Source organism: Berghia stephanieae, chromosome 10 (assembly GCF_034508935.2).
Source record: "Berghia stephanieae isolate SIO BIC M18660-M18661 chromosome 10, UCSD_Bste_1.3, whole genome shotgun sequence".
In the NCBI taxonomy this organism is placed as follows: Eukaryota; Metazoa; Mollusca; class Gastropoda; order Nudibranchia; family Aeolidiidae; genus Berghia; species Berghia stephanieae.
The window spans coordinates 47,408,654-47,430,834 of NC_088369.1; the positions used below are offsets into that span (position 1 = coordinate 47,408,654).

At 36.5% G+C, this 22,181-nt stretch overlaps 1 protein-coding gene across 3 annotated transcripts in view; it reads right to left on the reverse strand.

Moving 5' to 3' along the window:
* LOC144955886 (AP-1 complex subunit sigma-2-like) overlaps positions 1-22,181 on the reverse strand; it is an 83,120-nt gene that overhangs the window by 34,399 nt on the left and 26,540 nt on the right. The window lies entirely within an intron of this gene.

Below are 22,181 nucleotides of genomic sequence, written 5' to 3' on the forward strand. Positions count from 1 at the left end.
TCTATTATTATTATTGTTCTCTTATGTTTCTGAATGCTCTATCTATTATTATTATTGTTCTGCTTTATGTTTGAGCTCTATCTATTATTATCATGTTCGCTTTATGTTTTTGAAGCTCATCTATTATTATATTGGTTCTCTTTGTTTGAATGCTTATTATTATATCATTGGTTCTGCTTTAGTTTGAATGCTCTATTATTATATCATTGGTTCGCTTATGTTTGAATGCCATCTATTATTATGTCTGCTTTAGTTTGAATGCTCTATTATATTATCATTGGTTCCTTTATGTTTTTGAGCTCATTATATTATCATGTTCGCTTTAGTTTGAATGCTCTATCTATTATTATATTGGTCTGCTTAGTTTGAATGCCTATCATATTATCATTGTTCTGCTTAGTTTTGAAGCTCATCTATTATTATCATTGGTTCCTTTATGTTTGAATGCTTATCTATATTATCATTGGTCTCTTTATGTTTTGATGCTCATCTATTATTATTATTGTTCTGCTTTATTTGAATGCTCATTATTATACATGTTCGCTTTATGTTTTGAATGCCTATATATATTATTGTTCTGCTTATGTTTGAATGCTCTATCTATTATTATCATTGTTCTGCTTATGTTTTGAATGCCATCTATTATATTGTTGCTTTATGTTTTGATGCCTATCTATTATTATTATTGTTCTGCTTTATGTTTTTGAATGCTCTATCTATTATTATCATTGGTTCCTTATGTTTGAATGCTCTATCTATATTATATTGGTTCTCTTTATGTTTTGAATCCTATTATATATCATGTTTCCTTTATGTTTTGAATGCTTATTATTTACATTGGTTCTCCTTTATGTTTTTGAATGCTCTATCTATTATTATCATTGGTTCTGCTTTATGTTTTTGAATGCTCTATTTATTATTATCATTGGTTCTGCTTTATGTTTTTGAATGCTCTATCTATTATTATCATTGGTTCTCCTTTATGTTTTTGAATGCTCTATCTATTATTATCATTGGTTCAGCTTTATGTTTTTGAATGCTCTATCTATTATTATCATTGGTTCTGCTTTATGTTTTTGAATGCTCTATTTATTATTATCATTGGTTCTGCTTTATGTTTTTGAATGCTCTATCTATTATTATCATTGGTTCTCCTTTATGTTTTTGAATGCTCTATCTATTATTATCATTGGTTCTGCTTTATGTTTTTGAATGCTCTATTTATTTATTATCATTGGTTCTGCTTTATGTTTTTGAATGCTCTATTTATTATTATCATTGGTTCTGCTTTATGTTTTTGAATGCTCTATTTATTATTATCATTGGTTCTGCTTTATGTTTTTGAATGCTCTATTTATTTATTATCATTGGTTCTGCTTTATGTTTTTGAATGCTCTATCTATTTATTATCTGTTGATTATTTTCTTTTATAACTCTAAACATTGTGTTTGCCTTCTCACCATTCAGTTAGTCAACAAAACATCAATGTTTCTTGTACAATGTGATAAAACTTTTAAAATGAATGATCGGTAAATAGAAGAGGTGTCAAGTACAGTGGATTCCCATCAAGTCAACAAACACCTCTTGTTGCTCCAAAATGTTCTGTCCTATATCTTTAAAGTAATGTGTGTTTCGTTGATGATGGGTAAAGCCAGCCAATCTTTCTTGGCCAGGGTGTGTTGGTATAACACAATTCCACTGTATCCAAATAATCGCGCCCAAAGTAACTTTATTAAACTGTATCTATGATGCCAGACAACCCATTCATTTAAAACAGACCATAGGATGGCCACTTTGGCAGCTCTAGGTGTCTGGACAAGTGTTCAATGGGCAGGTTGGGACCTTGGGAAAGACATATAATGGTGGTTAGAGGAGAGAGGAGGAGACAGGGATTATGTCATTTGTATCAAGGTGTGATGACGTCACCACTCAGATTGAAGACAACAAAAACTCAAGGGACACAACAAATATAAAAATACCATCATAACATGGGGAGGCCAAACAAACAAACAAACAAATAAATCTTTTTTTTTTGGTTTGTTTATAAATCAATGGACAGATTCCATGAATCTATCCAACCAGGATTTTCGTATTTTTTTTATCAGGCCTGTAAATGGTTGGTGTTGAACACGCGAAAATAGAAATAATAATAATAATACTTTATTGCATCCCAAAAAGGAAATTTTTTGTACAGACGTGTTATAATTTACACAATAAGATAAAAATACAATGGAAATAGGATGTATATACAGTAGAATTACTTTAAACCGAAATTTTGAGGACCTTCTAAACCATTTCGGTTTAAAGACATTTTGGTTTAAAGCAAGTTCCCGTTTTGCAATGTTTTTCAAGGGTAGTAACTATTTAAGGAATTTGCTCATTTAATCGTATCATGGGTTTCCCGTTAAATGGAGTTGTTGAATAAATACCGTCTTCGTAACCATCAATTTTTTAAATATATATATATATATTTTTGTTTCAAAAATATTTTTGGGGGTTTTCGTTTTCAATTCAAAATTGTTGAAAGAGTTGAGTTCGGGATGTCGTGTATTTTACATATCTCCGTCTTGATCAACTTTTTTTTCATTGACTTCACATAGTATTTTGATTTAAACTCCAACGTGTAAGCACAGTGCTTTCTTTTAGACATCTTTTAGTAAAATGCAAAGCTAAAATAAGACCGAAAGTTCTTGTGCGATAATTGATAATGAATGATGCGCTGCTACTCAGAGGAGAAGTGAAATGGAAATGAAAAGGCGTGTCAATGCTAAGCTGTCTACTATACACCACACCCCTCTTTTGTTGAAAAGCCATTAGGTTCAAAGGCCTAAAAACATAGAACCTCCCCCCCCCCCCCCCTTTCACACACACATTTAAACAAAGTGGAAATGAAATGGCATTTCAATGGTAAGTTGTCTACCCCCCCCCCCCCCCCCTCCTTATCGTCTTGTTGAAAATCCAGTCAGTTCCAAAGCATCAACACATGAGCAAGAACATCTCGCTTGCATGATTCTACACCCCAACTCCCCTCTTTCCTCATTTTTCGCCTGCCAGTCACCCGCTGTCTTCCTTTTCCAGTCTGTGCGACTGTGGTGTTGGCCAAGCCCAAGTGCAGTGATTGAAGTGTTTGCCTCCCCCCACCCCACCCATCACCCTCATCTTATACTTACGCTCTGTTTAATATCGCCGGCCATTATTATGTGTGGCCTCCTTCCCGAATTTTTGAAGAAAAATATAGAGAGAAAAAGGGAAGGTGCTCTCAAGTTGTTTCGGTTTAAAGAAAGTCCTGCTTAGAAGTATTTCGGTTCATCGTAAGAATTAGTACAAAGAAAATGAAGAAACTAGTACAATTTATTAAATTCTTTGCGGTTTAAAGTATTTTTCGGTTTAGCTTCTTTCGGTTTAAAGTAATTTTACTGTATATATTTTTTAAAAAGGAGCAGCTCTATAACCAGAGCTGCACTTTATAATATGAATAATTTCAACACTGTATAATAGTTAAAACTGTCACTATAAATTGAAAATTGAAAAGATTGCAAAACAAATAAATTAATAAATTAATATTTATATTTTTTAAAAGTAAAAATGAGAAATTATTATATAAAATGATTATTGCTTGTTGTTATAAAGCCTAATACTGGACGGCAGAAAAGATTTTCGGTGTCTCTCTGTTTTCGTTGAAATAGAGAAAGGGCGACCACTTCTTTCTGACATAATAATTGATGGTCTTAGTGGATGATACTGGTCATTTAATATTTTAGTTATTTTATTTATACAAAATTTCTCGTATAAAAGATCTACATCGTCAACATCATTTATATAGCGTTTAATGGATTTTTTAATATTTGAATTTATTTTGTTCCTTTTCACTGCTAAGCAATTGCCTCCCAAGCTGTTATACAAAATGACAAAACACTTTCAATTACTGCTCTATAAAATAATGTGCAGAAGGTTTTATCTATTCTAAACTGAGAGAGTTTTGATAAAAAATATGTACGTCTGCACATCTTATGCTTAATTATTTTCAAGTGTTCATCCCACTTGAGCCTGTCATCAATCGTTACACCAAGGTATTTGTAGTGAGGAACTCGCTGGACGAATTGGTCCTTTAATTTTAACGGTTCTATCGGTTCTTTCACTCTCCTAAAGTCAATCACTAGCTCCTTTGTCTTGCTTATGTTAAGCTCTAGGTGGTGGGCATCACACCAAGACACAAATCTATCAATTTCTTGCCTATAAGCCACTTCGTTGCCATTTGTTATGAGGCCTTGAAGAGCGGTGTCATCTGCAAACTTTATTAAAGGTACACTCAGGTTTTGACTTCTACAGTCATTCGTGTATATTGTGAATAATACAGGGGACAATACACAACCTTGAGGAGCACCAATATTTGTAGTTATACAGGAAGATTTGTTTTGTCCTAATTGAACATATTGTGCTCTCTCCGTAAGAAATTCGAGCACCCAAGCAATTATATACTTGTTTAAATTCAGACTAGTCAATTTTTGAACAACCAACTGAGGTTGCATTGTATTGAACGCTGAAGAAAAATCTGCAAAAAGCAATCTGCAATAGCTCCTAGCGTGATCTAGATGCCTGTAGATGTTGTTTGTAAACAGCAAAATGGCATCCTCTACGCCACGTCCTGGTTTGTAAGCAAATTGATGACTATCACTCAATGGCATAAACTGATTCCTAATTTTAACAAGAACAAGTTTTTCTAAAGATTTCATGACTATTGAAGTCAGTGTAACAGGTCTGAGATCGTTCATAGTTTCAAGTTTTTCTTTTTTTGGAACAGGAATAATTTTTGAAGTTTTCCAAATTTCAGGGATCGAAACGCATTGGAGGGACCAGTTAAAAATATGTGTATAAATGGGGGAAAGCTGATGGGCACATTCTTTTAATAATTTTCCTTTCAATCCATCCGGCCCAGCAGCCTTCCCCTCGTTTAGTTTCGAAAATACGAATCTCGTTTCTTCTTCACTGACCTCAATAGTCATTTCATCTTCCAAAGCCCTGTCTAATTTATGTTTTTCATTTTCAATATCAAATTTGTTTGCTGTGTCGAAACGTGAATAAAATTTATTTAGAGTTTCAATTTCGATGTCTTCTGATATAATCGTGGGCTTTGGATTATAGTTAACAGCAGTTTTAAGCCCCCGCCACGTGTCCCGTATATCCCCAGAAGAAAAGCATTTTTCAATTTTATTTTTGTACTTGTCTCTACAACTAGATATTACTCTCTTTATCTCTTTTTGTTTTGTTTTCAGATCTTTTTTGTTTCCACTAGTAAAGAGAGTTTTCTTTTGGTTCAATAAAAGTTTTAGATCTTTTGTTATCCAAGGCTTGTTGTTAGGATAATATTTTATTTCTTTTTTACAAGACACTAGCTGTTCACAGAATTTTAAATACTCACTCACACAGTCATTCAGCTCATCCACACTATCACAAGATTCGATAAAAACATTCCAGTCAGTGCATTCAAAACAACCACGCAAATCTTCACACACACTTCCGTTCCAGATCTGTACACTTTTCTTTACTGGTTTTACACGTTTAAAAACAGGGCGGTAGGTGGGGAGTAGCAAGAGCATGCAGTGGTCAGATAAACCTAATGGGGCACGGGGTAAACATTTATAACTATTTTTAATATTACACAGGAATAAATCTAATGTTTTTTTGTCCCTTGTCTCGCAGTCCACGTATTGATGAAGTCCCGGGAGAGTAAAATCGTTACATTGGTTAAAATCGCCAGTGACCATCAATACGGCATCGGGTGACTTAATTTGAATATCCTGTATTTCTTTCCTCAAAATATTTTTCGCTGTGGTGTTGTCTGATGATGGTGGAATGTAGACGTTGATGATGATGACATGAGTGTATTCCCGGGGTAGATAATATGGTCGTGACGAAACAGTAATAAATTGAATATAATCGTCACAATACATTTTCTTTATCTGACAGTTATTGGGGTGGCACCATTTGTTGTTAATATATGTGCACACCCCACCCCCAGTTCGTTTATTTACATTAGTCCGATCTCCTCGAAATAGTGAATATTGTTCAATATCAAAACATGATGATGGTATTTGAGGAGATAGCCAAGTCTCTGTTAACGCTATTATGGAGGCTTGACGATAGTCACTATTAAAACGACACAGTGAAAACAGTTCATCAATTTTATTTTTCAGTGATCTTACATTACCTGTCACTACACAGGGTAAAAATGGACGAAAAGGCCGTCTGTTCAATTTTGTTTTTATTCCTCCTTTTCTCCCCCTCTTTCTTACTTTAATAAACGATGTGTCAATAGTGGGTGGTGGGGGTGACACGGGTTGGAGGGATCGGAGAGTCTCTGGAGTATAAGTTATCGATAGCCTTTTGGCAGCAAAATCACAGGCTAAAACACCATTTATGCTTATAAATATACTAATAAATATAAAAATCAGGAACAATATATAGACACAACAGGACAAAAATATGGACACAACACAGATATGACACGTCAATTGACTAGTCAAATCATGTCACTTTCCCCTACTTATTTATAACGAGGTCCTTATTTTATGGTATCAAAAAAAAAAATCCCAATTATTTGAGGTCCCAGGTCAGAGTTAGTTGTAAAATGAAAGGAAGAGAACAATTCCTACCCTTTTGAAGGATGTGTATCTAGACGTCTAGTGCTCGAGATGGGAAGCTATGTATCTTCGCTCCTGTTTGTGTTAAATGTTTACGCTGATTCTTTCGTTTATTTGGATTAATTCTTATAGAAGAAGAAAAAGAGAAGAAGAAGAAGAAGAAGAAGAAGAAGAAGAAGAAGAAGAAGAAGAAGAAGAAGAAGAAGAAGAAGAAGAAGAAGAAGAAGAAGAAGAAGAAGACGAAGAAGAAGAAGACGAAGAAGAAGAAGAGGTGGTGCGGTGGTGTGAAAGCTTTCGAAGAAGAATATATATTTCGAAGAAAAATAATTATTTCGTTTTCTGTCTCACATCGGGACGGAACCAAAGAAACATAGAGACTGAGAAATAAGAACCAGAGATATGCATGTGTGTCGGTAGCAAAATAGAGAGAAACCTTCCGGTCCGGTTAGACACACTTCTGTGTGTGCGTTATTTACTGACTAGGTGTGTGTGTGTGTGTGTGTGTGAAGACGACTCCCGTGAACTTCGCGACCCCTCTCTCGCTGGCTGTGGCACAGTAGCCAGGCAGTGAATACATCCACGTCTAGTGGAGCGTGTAGGTGGCATGATAATATTATAGCTAACTGATAGACGGCATGTTTTGTCTTTGATGTGACAAATAAAAAGTTGTTTTTTTGTTTGTTTTTTTTTAAAGTCGACATTTGAAACGGAATAAAATCTAATTTTTTCGAGGAACGAAATAGAAGTGTTTTATTTTCTTTTTTATTGATTCTGTTCTTTAGTGTTATGAATTTTATTTTTAGTATTATCTTTTATTTATTATTTTTTTTAGCACTTATAGAGCAAAATCGTACTGTCGGAATCCGACAATAGACAGAAGATTTACAGGCCTGTTTTATTCAATTAAGGATCAAATTATTCCATGAATAGCAGGCAGGGAACTGTCACAGGAAACGACACAATCAAAAATTAAATTTAGCAACAGGGCTCGAGTTTCTCTCTTGATGACAAGAGTACCCCCTCCCCCCTCCCCTCCATTGTTGACCAATGTGTCTCAATAGGGAAGAAAAGTGTGATGTCAAAATACTGGTTCCAATCTCATTGGACGTGTAAGACCATGCTTTCGGGGGACTGGATACATACCTTGTGAAATTAATCTTCTGGTTTCAGAGTGATTTCATTTTATTTCCTAGTCTAAATATATTCTGGTCGTCAATAAAGATCATCCATCCTCGTCTTTTACGTCCCGTCATCCATAGAATCTGCCTATACAACCTGCTACTGAAATAGTTTTGTCACCTGATGATCCAATATACTGTAACCTATTTATTATTATTCCTCAGAAGGACTGGTTACATACACACACTTTCAATGACATAGGAACTGGAAGAATAGAAGGACTGGTTACATACACACACTTTCAATGACATAGGAACTGGAAGAATAGAAGGACTGGTTACACACACACACTTCCAATGACATAGGAACTGGAAGAATAGAAGGACTGGTTACACACACACACTTCCAATGACATAGCAACTGGAAGAATAGAAGGACTGGTTACATACACACACTTTCAATGACATAGGAACTGGAAGAATAGAAGGACTGGTTACACACACACACTTCCAATGACATAGCAACTGGAAGAATAGAAGGACTGGTTACACACACACACTTTCAATGACATAGGAACTGGAAGAATAGAAGGACTGGTTACACACACACACTTCCAATGACATAGGAACTGGAAGAATAGAAGGACTGGTTACACACACACACTTCCAATGACATAGGAACTGGAAGAATAGAAGGACTGGTTACACACACACACTTCCAATGACATAGCAACTGGAAGAATAGAAGGACTGGTTACACACACACACTTTCAATGACATAGGAACTGGAAGAATAGAAGGACTGGTTACACACACACACTTCCAATGACATAGGAACTGGAAGAATAGAAGGACTGGTTACACACACACACTTCCAATGACATAGCAACTGGAAGAATAGAAGGACTGGTTACATACACACACTTTCAATGACATAGGAACTGGAAGAATAGAAGGACTGGTTACATACACACACTTCCAATGACATAGGAACTGGAAGAATAGAAGGACTGGTTACATACACACACTTTCAATGACATAGGAACTGGAAGAATAGAAGGACTGGTTACACACACACACTTCCAATGACATAGGAACTGGAAGAATAGAAGGACTGGTTACACACACACACTTCCAACGACATAGGAACTGGAAGAATAGACGTCCAGTGAACTGTCATCGTTCAACTCGACCACCACAGACGTTAACAAAAATATTGACAAATGACACAAGACCAAGTCATGGAAATCATAACATTTGTATTGGCCATATTAACGCACAGTCATCGAGAAACAAGACATTCGATATAATCGATGTCATAGATCAACACGATATCGATATTCTATATATAACTGAATCATGGTTGCGTCAGTTCGGTGATGAACCTATAATGAAAGAAATGACACCTCCCGGCTACAAGATGGAATCGTTCCCAAGAAATGGACGATCAGGAGGGGGGATCGCCATCATATACAAACACGCTCTTTCGTCTAAAATACAAAACAGGCCAATTTCGTTCAAAAGTTTCGAGTGTGTCCAAACCACATTGATCTACCCTCAAATTTCATTTTTAATCACTTGTATCTACAGACCACCCCCAAGCAAAAAGAACAAACTGAGACAGAATGATTTTGCTGACGAATTTTCAGATTTTGTATCAAAAGACACATCAAATAAGCGAAAAATTTATATCGGCGATTTTAATATTCAGTTTGATGTTGATCAGAATAGTCTCGTTAAAATTATAAAAAATATGCTGAATGAACATGGCCTCACTCAGTTAGTGACCTCTCCAACTCAAAGATTGGGGCACATCTTGGACTGGTTCATCATTGACACACCCTCGCTTGTTGAATCAATTAAAAATATCAAAAAAGAAATTTCAGACCACAATCTGATTCTGGCAACTCTCAAATGCATCAAAGAGAAAGCAAAGAAAGTCAAGATAGTGTCTAGGGATACCAAAAAAATAGACATTAGTTCCTTCAAAAACAATCTGTCAGAGGAACTAGGAAGAATGGATATACCATCAGCACAGAAAACAGACGAGGTACTGCGCAACGTCATCGACAGGCATGCGCCAAAGACAACTAGAATAATAAATTCCAGGAAACCGTCTCCGTGGTTTAACCAGAGTGAAAAAACTGCCAAAAGGGAAAAAAGGAATGCAGAGGCATCGTGGAGAAAATCGGGCCTTGAGATTGACCGGCTGATATATAAAGCAAAAAAGCATAAGTATAAAACCACCTGCAAAAGAGCAAAAAGAAACTATTATAACACAAAACTGTCATCAGTGAGGGACACTAAGGAATTTTTCTCTGTTTCAAAGGAACTTTTAGGGGAAGAAAAGGGCATGTGTCTACCCACTAATATCCCGGTAGAAAAGCAGCCGGATGCATTTTCAGATTTCTTTTCGGGAAAAATATCGAAAATTCGGAACAATTTGGACCTCGTGCAAAATGAAGATATAAATTTCCACCCTTTTTCGGGTTCACAGGGATTCTCTTGTTTTAAAGAAACAACTGAAGAAGAAATTTCTAAAATAATTTTTTCATCTTCCTCGAAGTCATGTGATTTAGATCCTTTACCAACTAATATTTTGAAATTATGTCTTCCTGAATTGTTACCTTGCATAACTTATATTATAAATCAGTCACTTATCTCAGGACAAGTCCCAGATATCTATAAACATGCAATTGTAAAGCCTCTCATAAAAAAGCAAAATCTCAATGTAAATGACCTTAGTAACTACCGTCCCGTCTCAAATCTGCCATTTCTTTCTAAAATCCTTGAAAAAGTTGTACTCAGACGTCTTTCACAACATCTCCATGAAAACAATCTATGGGAAAAATTTCAGTCAGCTTATCGTTCTTACCACAGCACAGAAACTGCTCTGTGCTGTGTTGCGAGTGATTTGCTTGATGTTTTAGATAAAGGTTCTGTTTCTCTTCTGACATTGTTAGACCTTTCGGCGGCGTTTGATACTATTGATCACGGTATTCTCATTAAACGACTTAATATAACCTTTGGCTTGTCTGGGACTGTCTTGCAGTGGTTTGAATCTTATTTAGATGGCAGAAAGCAACAGGTTATGATTTTAGATAAACTTTCTCGTCAACATACATTGTCTTTTGGTGTTCCTCAAGGCTCTGTTTTGGGTCCAATTCTTTTTGTTTTGTATACTTCTCCATTATCTAATGTCATCACTGGTCATGGGCTGCGCTATCATCTCTATGCAGATGATACGCAACTTTATGCTACTGATAAAACTAAAAATCTCGAAAATATTGTGAAACGTGTGGAAGAATGTGTGACGGATGTGAAAGAGTGGATGGATGCAAACAAGTTGAAAATGAATGAGTCAAAAACAGAAGTGATGATTGTGGGAAATAGAGGGCAGTTGAAGGTGAATGATGGTCTTGAGGTGTTGATTGGGGGTGAAAAGATCAAAGTTTCAAAGACTGTGAAAAATTTGGGTGTCTATTTTGATTCAGAAATGAAAATGTCAGCTCACATTTCTGCTCTCTGTAAATCTTTATACTTTCAATTGAAGAAAATCAGTTCGATCCGTCAGTATATTGCAATTGGAACATGTAAAACATTGGTTGTTTCCCTCATTTTTTCGAAACTAGACTATTGTAACTCGCTGCTTGTCAACTTACCTCAGGCTTCTATTAAACAATTGCAACTACTGCAAAACAGTGCAGCAAGATTAGTTTTTGGCAAAAAAAAATTTGATCATGCAACCCCTTTGTTGGCCTCTCTCCACTGGTTGCCCATTGAAAAGCGCACATATTACAAAGCAGCGTGTCTTGTTTATAAGTGTTTGGCTGGTATAGCACCGGCATATCTCACAGATCACGTGGTCATGTGTAAATTTGAAAATTACACTTTAAGATCATGTAATGACCAAACGAAAATTTCGGAAAAAAGATCAAGAACAAAATTTGGTGATAGATCGTTTGCTTGTTTCGGCCCCAAGATTTGGAATGAACTACCACGTGGTCTGAGGGAGTGCAAGTCTTTACCTACTTTTAAAAAGAATCTCAAGACACATTTTTACTGTATTTGTTTTTCTTGACTCTATATGAATCCTTGATTTGGCTATGAATTGTTATTGTTGTTATTATTTTATTTTTTTATTTTTTCACTTAAAATTGATATTTATATTGTAAAGTGCCCAGAGCTTGTGTTTTACACGAGAATGAGCGCTATATAAATGTGTATTATTATTATTATTATTAAGAATAGAAGGACTGGTTACATACACACACTTCCAATGACATAGGAACTGGAAGAATAGAAGGACTGGTTACATACACACACTTCCAATGACATAGGAACTGGAAGAATAGAAGGACTGGTTACACACACACACTTTCAATGACATAGGAACTGGAAGAATAGAAGGACTGGTTACATACACACACTTCCAATGACATAGGAACTGGAAGAATAGGACTGGTTACACACACACACTTCCAATGACATAGGAACTGGAAGAATAGAAGGACTGGTTACATACACACACTTTCAATGACATAGGAACTGGAAGAATAGAAGGACTGGTTACATACACACACTTCCAATGACATAGGAACTGGAAGAATAGGACTGGTTACACACACACACTTCCAATGACATAGGAACTGGAAGAATAGAAGGACTGGTTACATACACACACTTTCAATGACATAGGAACTGGAAGAATAGAAGGACTGGTTACACACGCACACTTTCAATGACATAGGAACTGGAAGAATAGAAGGACTGGTTACACGCACACACATTCCAAATGACACTAGGAACTAAAAGAATAGAAGGACTGGTTACATACACACACTCCAATGACATAGGAACTGGAAGAATAGAAGGACTGGTTACACACACACACTTCCAATGACATAGGAACTGGAAGAATAGAAGGACTGGTTACACGCACACACTTCCAATGACATAGGAACTGGAAGAATAGAAGGACTGGTTACACACACACACTTCCAATGACATAGGAACTGGAAGAATAGAAGGACTGGTTACACACACACACTTCCAATGACATAGGAACTGGAAGAATAGAAGGACTGGTTACACACACACACTTCCAATGACATAGGAACTGGAAGAATAGAAGGACTGGTTACACACACACACACTTCCAATGACATAGGAACTGGAAGAATAGAAGGACTGGTTACAGCACACACTTCCAATGACATAGGAACTGGAAGAATAGAAGGACTGGTTACATACACACATTTTCAATGACATAGGAACTGGAAGAATAGAAGGACTGGTTAACACGCACACACTTCCAATGACATAGGAACTGGAAGAATAGAAGGACTGGTTACATACACACACTTTCAATGACATAGGAACTGGAAGAATAGAAGGACTGGTTACATACACACACTTTCAATGACATAGGAACTGGAAGAATAGAAGGACTGGTTACACGCACACACTTCCAATGACATAGGAACTGGAAAGAATAGAAGAGACTGGTTACATACACACATTTCAATGACATAGGAACTGGAAGAATAGAAGGACTGGTTACATACACACACTTCAATGACATAGGAACTGGAAGAATAGGACTGGTTACATACACACACTTCCAATGACATAGGAACTGGAAGAATAGAAGGACTGGTTACATACACACACTTCCAATGACATAGGAACTGGAAGAATAGAAGGACTGGTTACATACACACACTTCCAATGACATAGGAACTGGAAGAATAGAAGGACTGGTTACATACACACACTTCCAATGACATAGGAACTGGAAGAATAGAAGGACTGGTTACATACACACACTTTCAATGACATAGGAACTGGAAGAATAGAAGGACTGGTTACATACACACACTTCCAATGACATAGGAACCGGAAGAATAGAAGGACTGGTTACATACACACACTTTCAATGACATAGGAACCGGAAGAATAGAAGGACTGGTTACATACACACACTTTCAATGACATAGGAACTGGAAGAATAGAAGGACTGGTTACATACACACACTTCCAATGACATAGGAACTGGAAGAATAGAAGGACTGGTTACATACACACACTTCCAATGACATAGGAACCGGAAGAATAGAAGGACTGGTTACATACACACACTTTCAATGACATAGGAACCGGAAGAATAGAAGGACTGGTTACATACACACACTTCAATGACATAGGAACTGGAAGAATAGAAGGACTGGTTACATACACACACTTTCAATGACATAGGAACTGGAAGAATAGAAGGACTGGTTACATACACACACTTTCAATGACATAGGAACTGGAAGAATAGAAGGACTGGTTACATACACACACTTTCAATGACATAGGAACTGGAAGAATAGAAGGACTGGTTACATACACACACCTTCAATGACATAGGAACTGGAAGAATAGAAGGTGTGACTGACTTCTCTGCCCTGATCACACAACTCATGGACAATACCATTAAGCACACACACACACACACACACACACACAAACACACACACACACACACACATTTAAACACATATATAAACACACAAACACACAAACACATGTACAACCAAACACAGATGAGTTTGTTATTGCCCTTGAGGAAAGTTTAAGGCAACGTCTTCTAGATTAAAATTGGACAAAATTCCAACCCTGAGAAGTCCACAACGGGTTGCCATGTAAAACGTTACACTTTTATTACTACCTCAGACCGGACGATTTGAAAACTTTAAAATTTTGAATTTTTAAGAGAAAAGAACTGTATTGGCTATGAACAATGTTTAAAATCAGCAATTTACCCCCAAAGGGAAGAAATAACACGCCAAAATCCAAACAATGATATAGTCTGGCATCAACTGTTATTTTCAGTCAGTTTTCGTAACTTTGAGATTTCTGAAATTGAAGCCAAAATTTCGTCATTCCACAACTTTTTTCGTAGCAGAAGGTAGGTCTGCAAACATTACACGCCAGGAGCTAGACACGTTACACGCCACGAGATGAACACATTCATGCAGGAGATGAACATGAACCCAGAGATGAACACGTTACACACAGGAGATGAACACGTACCATGGCAGGAGATGAACACGTTACATGCCAGGAGCTGAACACGTTACATGCCAGGAGATGAACACGTTACATGCCAGGAGATGAACATGTTACACTCCATGAGATGAACACGTTACATGCCAGGAGATGAACACGTACCATGCCAGGAGATGAACACGTTACATGCCAGGAGATAGACACATTACACACCAGGAGATAGACACATTACACACCAGGAGATGAACACGTTACATGCCAGGAGATGAACACGTTACATGCCAGGAGATGAACACGTTACATGCCAGGAGATAGACACGTTACACACCAGGAGATAGACACATTACACACCAGGAGATGAACACGTTGCATGCCAGGAGACAGACACATTACACACCAGGAGATAGACTCGTTACATGCCAGGAGACAGACACATTACACGCGGGAGATAGACATGATTACACACCAGGAGCTAGACCGTTACATCCAGGAGACTAGACACATTACACGCCATGAGACAGACCGATTAAACACCTGGAGCTAGAAGCATTACACACCAGGAGATGAAAACATTACACGCCAGGCGATGAACACGTTACATGCAGGAGACAGACACATTACACACCAGGAGATAGACTCGTTACATGCCAGGAGACAGACACATTACACGAAAGAGACAGACATGTTACACACCAGGAGCTAGACACGTTACACACCAGGAGCTAGACACATTACACGCCATGAGACAGACCGATTAAACACCTGGAGCTAGAAGCATTACACACCAGGAGATGAAAACATTACACGCCAGGCGATGAACACGTTACACGCCAGAGATAGACACATTTATATGCCAGGAGCTAGACTGGTTACACGCCAGGAGACAGACACTTTACACTGCAGGAGAGACACATTACAAACCAGGAGATGAATGTGTTACACGACAAGAGTTAGACACGTTTCACGCCAAGAGATAGGCACGTTACATGCCAAGAGATAGACACAATACATGCCAGGAGATGTACACGGACACATAGAGATGGATTTCTAAACCAAAGATTTTTAAAATGGGAAACAGTGGAAGAAACAAAACTTTAGTGAAATCTATGAAGGAGAAAAAATGCTGAGCTTTTATGCGAACATATTGACCGACCCCACAACCCCCCCTCCCCCAAATCTGAACACTAAACTCCAGTAAAAACACATTACGTATCTACTTATTTCTGTTAAATCATAAATTTACATATTTGTGTTTGTGTTTTTTGTCTCCTGACGAAGGCCAAGGGCCGAAACGTTGTTTGTTTTGTGTTGTTCCCTTATATATGAGTCACATCTACTCACTTTATTTTATCTCTCCATTATTTCTGTTCACCAGGTGATTAGGATGTACATATGTATCTGAAAATTTTTAACATACTGATTTCTGTAAATATACGGATAATTGCCAACCCTGTATTAAAGGGCTGTTTGCACTTCAAGAATCTACATGTTCCATAGTAACACCAAGAATCTACATGTTCCATAGTAACACCAAGAATCCACATGTTCTATAATAACACCAAGAATCTACATGTTCTATAATAACACCAAGAATCTACATGTTCCATAGTAACACCAAGAATCTACATGTTCTATAATAACACCAAGAATCTACATGTTCCATAGTAACACCAAGAATCTACATGTTCTATAGTAACACCAAGAATCTACATGTTCTATAGTAACACCAAGAATCTACATGTTCTATAGTAACACCAAGAATCTACATGTTCCATAGTAACACCAAGAATCTACATGTTCCATAGTAACACCAAGAATCTACATGTTCCATGGTAACACCAAGAATCTACATGTTCTATAGTAACACCAAGAATCTACATGTTCCATAGTAACACCAAGAATCTACATGTTCTATAGTAACACCAAGAATCTACATGTTCCATAATAACACCAAGACTCTACATGTTCTATAATAACACCAAGAATCTACATGTTCCATAGTAACACCAAGAATCTACATGTTCCATAATAACACCAAGAATCTACATGTTCCATAGTAACACCAAGAATCTACATGTTCTATAGTAACACCAAGAATCTACATGTTCTATAGTAACACCAAGAATCTACATGTTCCATAGTAACACCAAGAATCTACATGTTCCATAATAACACCAAGAATCTACATGTTCCATAATAACCCCAAGAATCTACATGTTCCATAGTAACACCAAGAATCTACATGTTCTATAGTAACACCAAGAATCTACATGTTCTATAGTAACACCAAGAATCTACATGTTCCATAGTAACACCAAGAATCTACATGTTCCATAGTAACACCAAGACTCTACATGTTCCATAGTAACACCAAGAATCTACATGTTCCATAGTAACACCAAGAATCTACATGTTCCATAGTAACACCAAGAATCTACATGTTCCATAGTAACACCAAGAATCTACATGTTCCATAGTAACACCAAGAATCTACATGTTCCATAATAACACCAAGAATCTACATGTTCCATAGTAACACCAAGAATCTACATGTTCCATAGTAACACCAAGAATCTACATGTTCTATAATAAACACCAAGAATCTACATGTTCCATAGTAACACCAAGAATCTACATGTTCCATAGTAACACCAAGAATCTACCTGTTCCATAGTAACACCAAGAATCTACATGTTCCATAATAACACCAAGAATCTACATGTTCCATAGTAACACCAAGAATCTACATGTTCCATAATAACACCAAGAATCTACATGTTCCATAGTAACACCAAGAATCTACATGTTCCATAGTAACACCAAGAATCTACATGTTCCTATAATAACCCAAGAATCTACATGTTCCATAGTAACACCAAGAATCTACATGTTCCATAGTAACACCAAGAATCTACATGTTCCATAGTAACACAAGAATCTACATGTTCTATAGTAACACCAAGAATCTACATGTTCCATAGTAACACCAAGAATCTACATGTTCCATAGTAACACCAAGAATCTACATGTTCCATAGTAACACCAAGAATCTACATGTTCCAAAGTAACACCAAGAATCTACATGTTCCATAGTAACACAAGAATCTACATGTTCCATAGTAACACCAAGAATCTACATGTTCCATAATAACACCAAGAATCTACATGTTCCATAATAACACCAAGAATCTACATGTTCCATAGTAACACCAAGAATCTACATGTTCCATAGTAACACCAAGAATCTACATGTTCCATAATAACACCAAGAATCTACATGTTCTATAGTAACACCAAGAATCTACATGTTCCATAGTAACACCAAGAATCTACATGTTCCATAGTAACACCAAGAATCTACATGTTCCATAGTAACACCAAGAATCTACATGTTCCATTGTAACACCAAGAATCTACATGTTCCATAATAACCCCAAGAATCTACATGTTCCATTGTAACACCAAGAATCTACATGTTCCATAGTAACACCAAGAATCTACATGTTCCATAGTAACACCAAGAATCTACATGTTCCATAGTAACACCAAGAATCTACATGTTCCATAGTAACACCAAGAATCTACATGTTCTATAGTAACACCAAGACTCTACATGTTCCATAGTAACACCAAGAATCTACATGTTCCATTGTAACACCAAGAATCTACATGTTCCATAGTAACACCAAGAATCTACATGTTCCATAGTAACACCAAGAATCTACATGTTCCTATAATAACACCAAGAATCTACAATGTTCTATATATAACACCAAGAATCAACATGTTCCATAGTAACACCAAGAATCTACATGTTCCATAGTAACACCAAGAATCTACATGTTCCATAATAACCAAGAATCTACATGTTCCATAGTAACACCAAGAATCTACATGTTCCATAGTAACACCAAGAATCTACATGTTCCATAGTAACACCAAGAATCTACATGTTCTATAATAACACCAAGAATCTACATGTTCCATAATAACCCCAAGAATCTACATGTTCCATAATAACCCCAAGAATCTACATGTTCCATAGTAACACCAAGAATCTACATGTTCTATAGTAACACCAAGAATCTACATGTTCCATAGTAACACCAAGAATCTACATGTTCCATAGTAACACCAAGAATCTACATGTTCCATAGTAACACCAAGAATCTACATGTTCCATAATAACACCAAGAATCTACATGTTCCATAGTAACACCAAGAATCTACATGTTCCATAGTAACACCAAGAATCTACATGTTCCATAGTAACACCAAGAATCTACATGTTTCATAGTAACACCAAGAATCTACATGTTCCATAGTAACACCAAGAATCTACATGTTCCATAATAACACCAAGACTCTACATGTTCTATAATAACACCAAGAATCTACATGTTCCATAATAACACCAAGAATCTACATGTTCCATATAACACCAAGAATCTACATGTTCCATAGTAACACCAAGAATCTACATGTTCCATAGTAACACCAAGAATCTACATGTTCCATAGTAACACCAAGAATCTACATGTTCCATAGTAACACCAAGAATCTACATGTTCTATAGTAACACCAAGACTCTACATGTTCCATAGTAACACCAAGAATCTACATGTTCTATATAACACCAGAAAATCTACATGTTCCATAGTAACACCAAGAATCTACATGTTCCATAGTAACACCAAGAATCTACATGTTCCACTAGTAACACCAAGAATCTACATGTTCCATAGTAACACCAAGAATCTACATGTTCCATAGTAACACCAAGAATCTACATGTTCCATAGTAACACCAAGAATCTACATGTTCCATAGTAACACCAAGACTCTACATGTTCCATAGTAACACCAAGAATCTACATGTTCTATAATAACACCAAGAATCTACATGTTCCATAGTAACACCAAGAATCTACATGTTCCATAGTAACACCAAGAATCTACATGTTCCATAGTAACACCAAGAATCTACATGTTCCATAATAACACCAAGAATCTACATGTTCCATAGTAACACCAAGAATCTACATGTTCCATAGTAACACCAAGAATCTACATGTTCCATAGTAACACCAAGAATCTACATGTTTCATAGTAACACCAAGAATCTACATGTTCCATAGTAACACCAAGAATCTACATGTTCCATAGTAACACCAAGAATCTACATGTTCCATAATAACACCAAGACTCTACATGTTCTATAATAACACCAAGAATCTACATGTTCCATAATAACACCAAGAATCTACATGTTCCATAATAACACCAAGAATCTACATGTTCCATAATAACACCAAGAATCTACATGTTCCATAGTAACACCAAGAATCTACATGTTCCATAGTAACACCAAGAATCTACATGTTCCATAGTAACACCAAGAATCTACATGTTCCATAATAACACCAAGAATCTACATGTTCCATAGTAACACCAAGAATCTACATGTTCCATAGTAACACCAAGAATCTACATGTTCCATAGTAACACCAAGAATCTACATGTTCCCATAGTAACACCAAGAATCTACATGTTCCATAGTAACACCAAGAATCTACATGTTCCATAGTAACACCAAGAATCTACATGTTCCATAATAACACCAAGATCTACATTTCTATTACACAAGAATCACATGTTCCATAATAACACCAAGAATCTACATGTTCCATATAACACCAAGAATCTACATGTTCCATAATAACACCAAGAATCTACATGTTCCATATAACACCAAGAATCTACATGTTCCATAGTAACACCAAGATCTACATGTTCCATAGTAACACCAAGAATCTACATGTTCCATAATAACACCAAGAATCTACATGTTCCATAGTAACACCAAGAATCTACATGTTCCATAGTAACACCAAGAATCTACATGTTCTATATAACACCAAGAATCTACATGTTCATATAGTAACACCAAGAATCTACATGTTCCATAGTAACACCAAGAATCTACATGTTCATATAACACCAAGAATCTACATGTTCCATAGTAACACCAAGAATCTACATGTTCTATAATAACACCAAGAATCGACATGTTCCATAGTAACACCAAGAATCTACATGTTCCATAGTAACACCAAGAATCTACATGTTCCATAGTAACACCAAGAATCTACATGTTCCACAGTAACACCAATAAACTTCAGCCTGATTTCACACTGCAGACAATCCATTCAACATTCGATATCCCAGCTTGCCAAAATACAATTTTATCAAAATTTCTAATCAGAAGTTGGAAAATTGGAAGTGAGTATAAAAAAAACTGACAAGTCACTCGCCCCCCCACCAAAATGTCACTAGAGAATGTAACTCGTCTGTGGGAGGAGTCTTACAGACTTGTTGGGCAGTTGGACCTACACGACTTCATTCGTTTCTGAGGTTGCTCAAGACATTATTGTATTTGGTCAAAGTCAAGGTGAATCAAAGCAATTCACTAAACCATTTCCTCTACTGTCATTCATTCAAATATTTATGACTTAAGCGTGAGAATGTGTAGTACATGTGATGATTTTGTTAATTCCTGGCCTAATTCTAAAATTTGTAATATGAAAAATGTGTAAAATTTGTAAAATCTTGTATGTGTTAAATCCTGACTACATATTAGTGTGATGAAGTGGGTCACCTTGACAATGTACCAGTGTGATGAAGTGGGTCACCTATGACAATGTACCAGTGTGATGAAGTGGGTCACCTATGACAATGTACCAGAGTGATGAAGTGGGTCACCTATGACAATGTACCAGTGTGATGAATTGGGTCACCTATGACAATGTACCAGTGTGATGAAGTGGGTCACCTATGACAATGTACCAGTGTGATGAATTGGGTCACTTATGACAATGTACCAGTGTGATGAATTGGGTCACCTATGACAATGTACCAGTGTGATGAATTGGGTCACCTATGACAATGTACCAGTGTGATGAATTGGGTCACCTATGAAAATGTACCAGTGTGATGAATTGGGTCACCTATGAAAATGTACCAGTGTGATGAATTGGGTCACCTATGAAAATGTACCAGTGTGATGAAGTGGGTCACCTATGACAATGTACCAGTGTGATGAAGGGGACATGACGAGAGTACAGATGTGATGAAAGAGAAATGAAGAGAGAAGAAAGAAGGAGAATGAAATGGAGACAGAAAGGAAGAGAGAGATGAATTGAGAGCTAGAAAGAGCTTCACACAGTGTGAAATTGCGCATATAATGCATGTCATCCATTATTATTTTTATTATATTATTACAGTTGCTCTCTTCAATTTCGGGCAAACCCTATAAAAAGCAGTGCATTCTGACCAATCATATTACAGTATATATATTCTGTAGGACA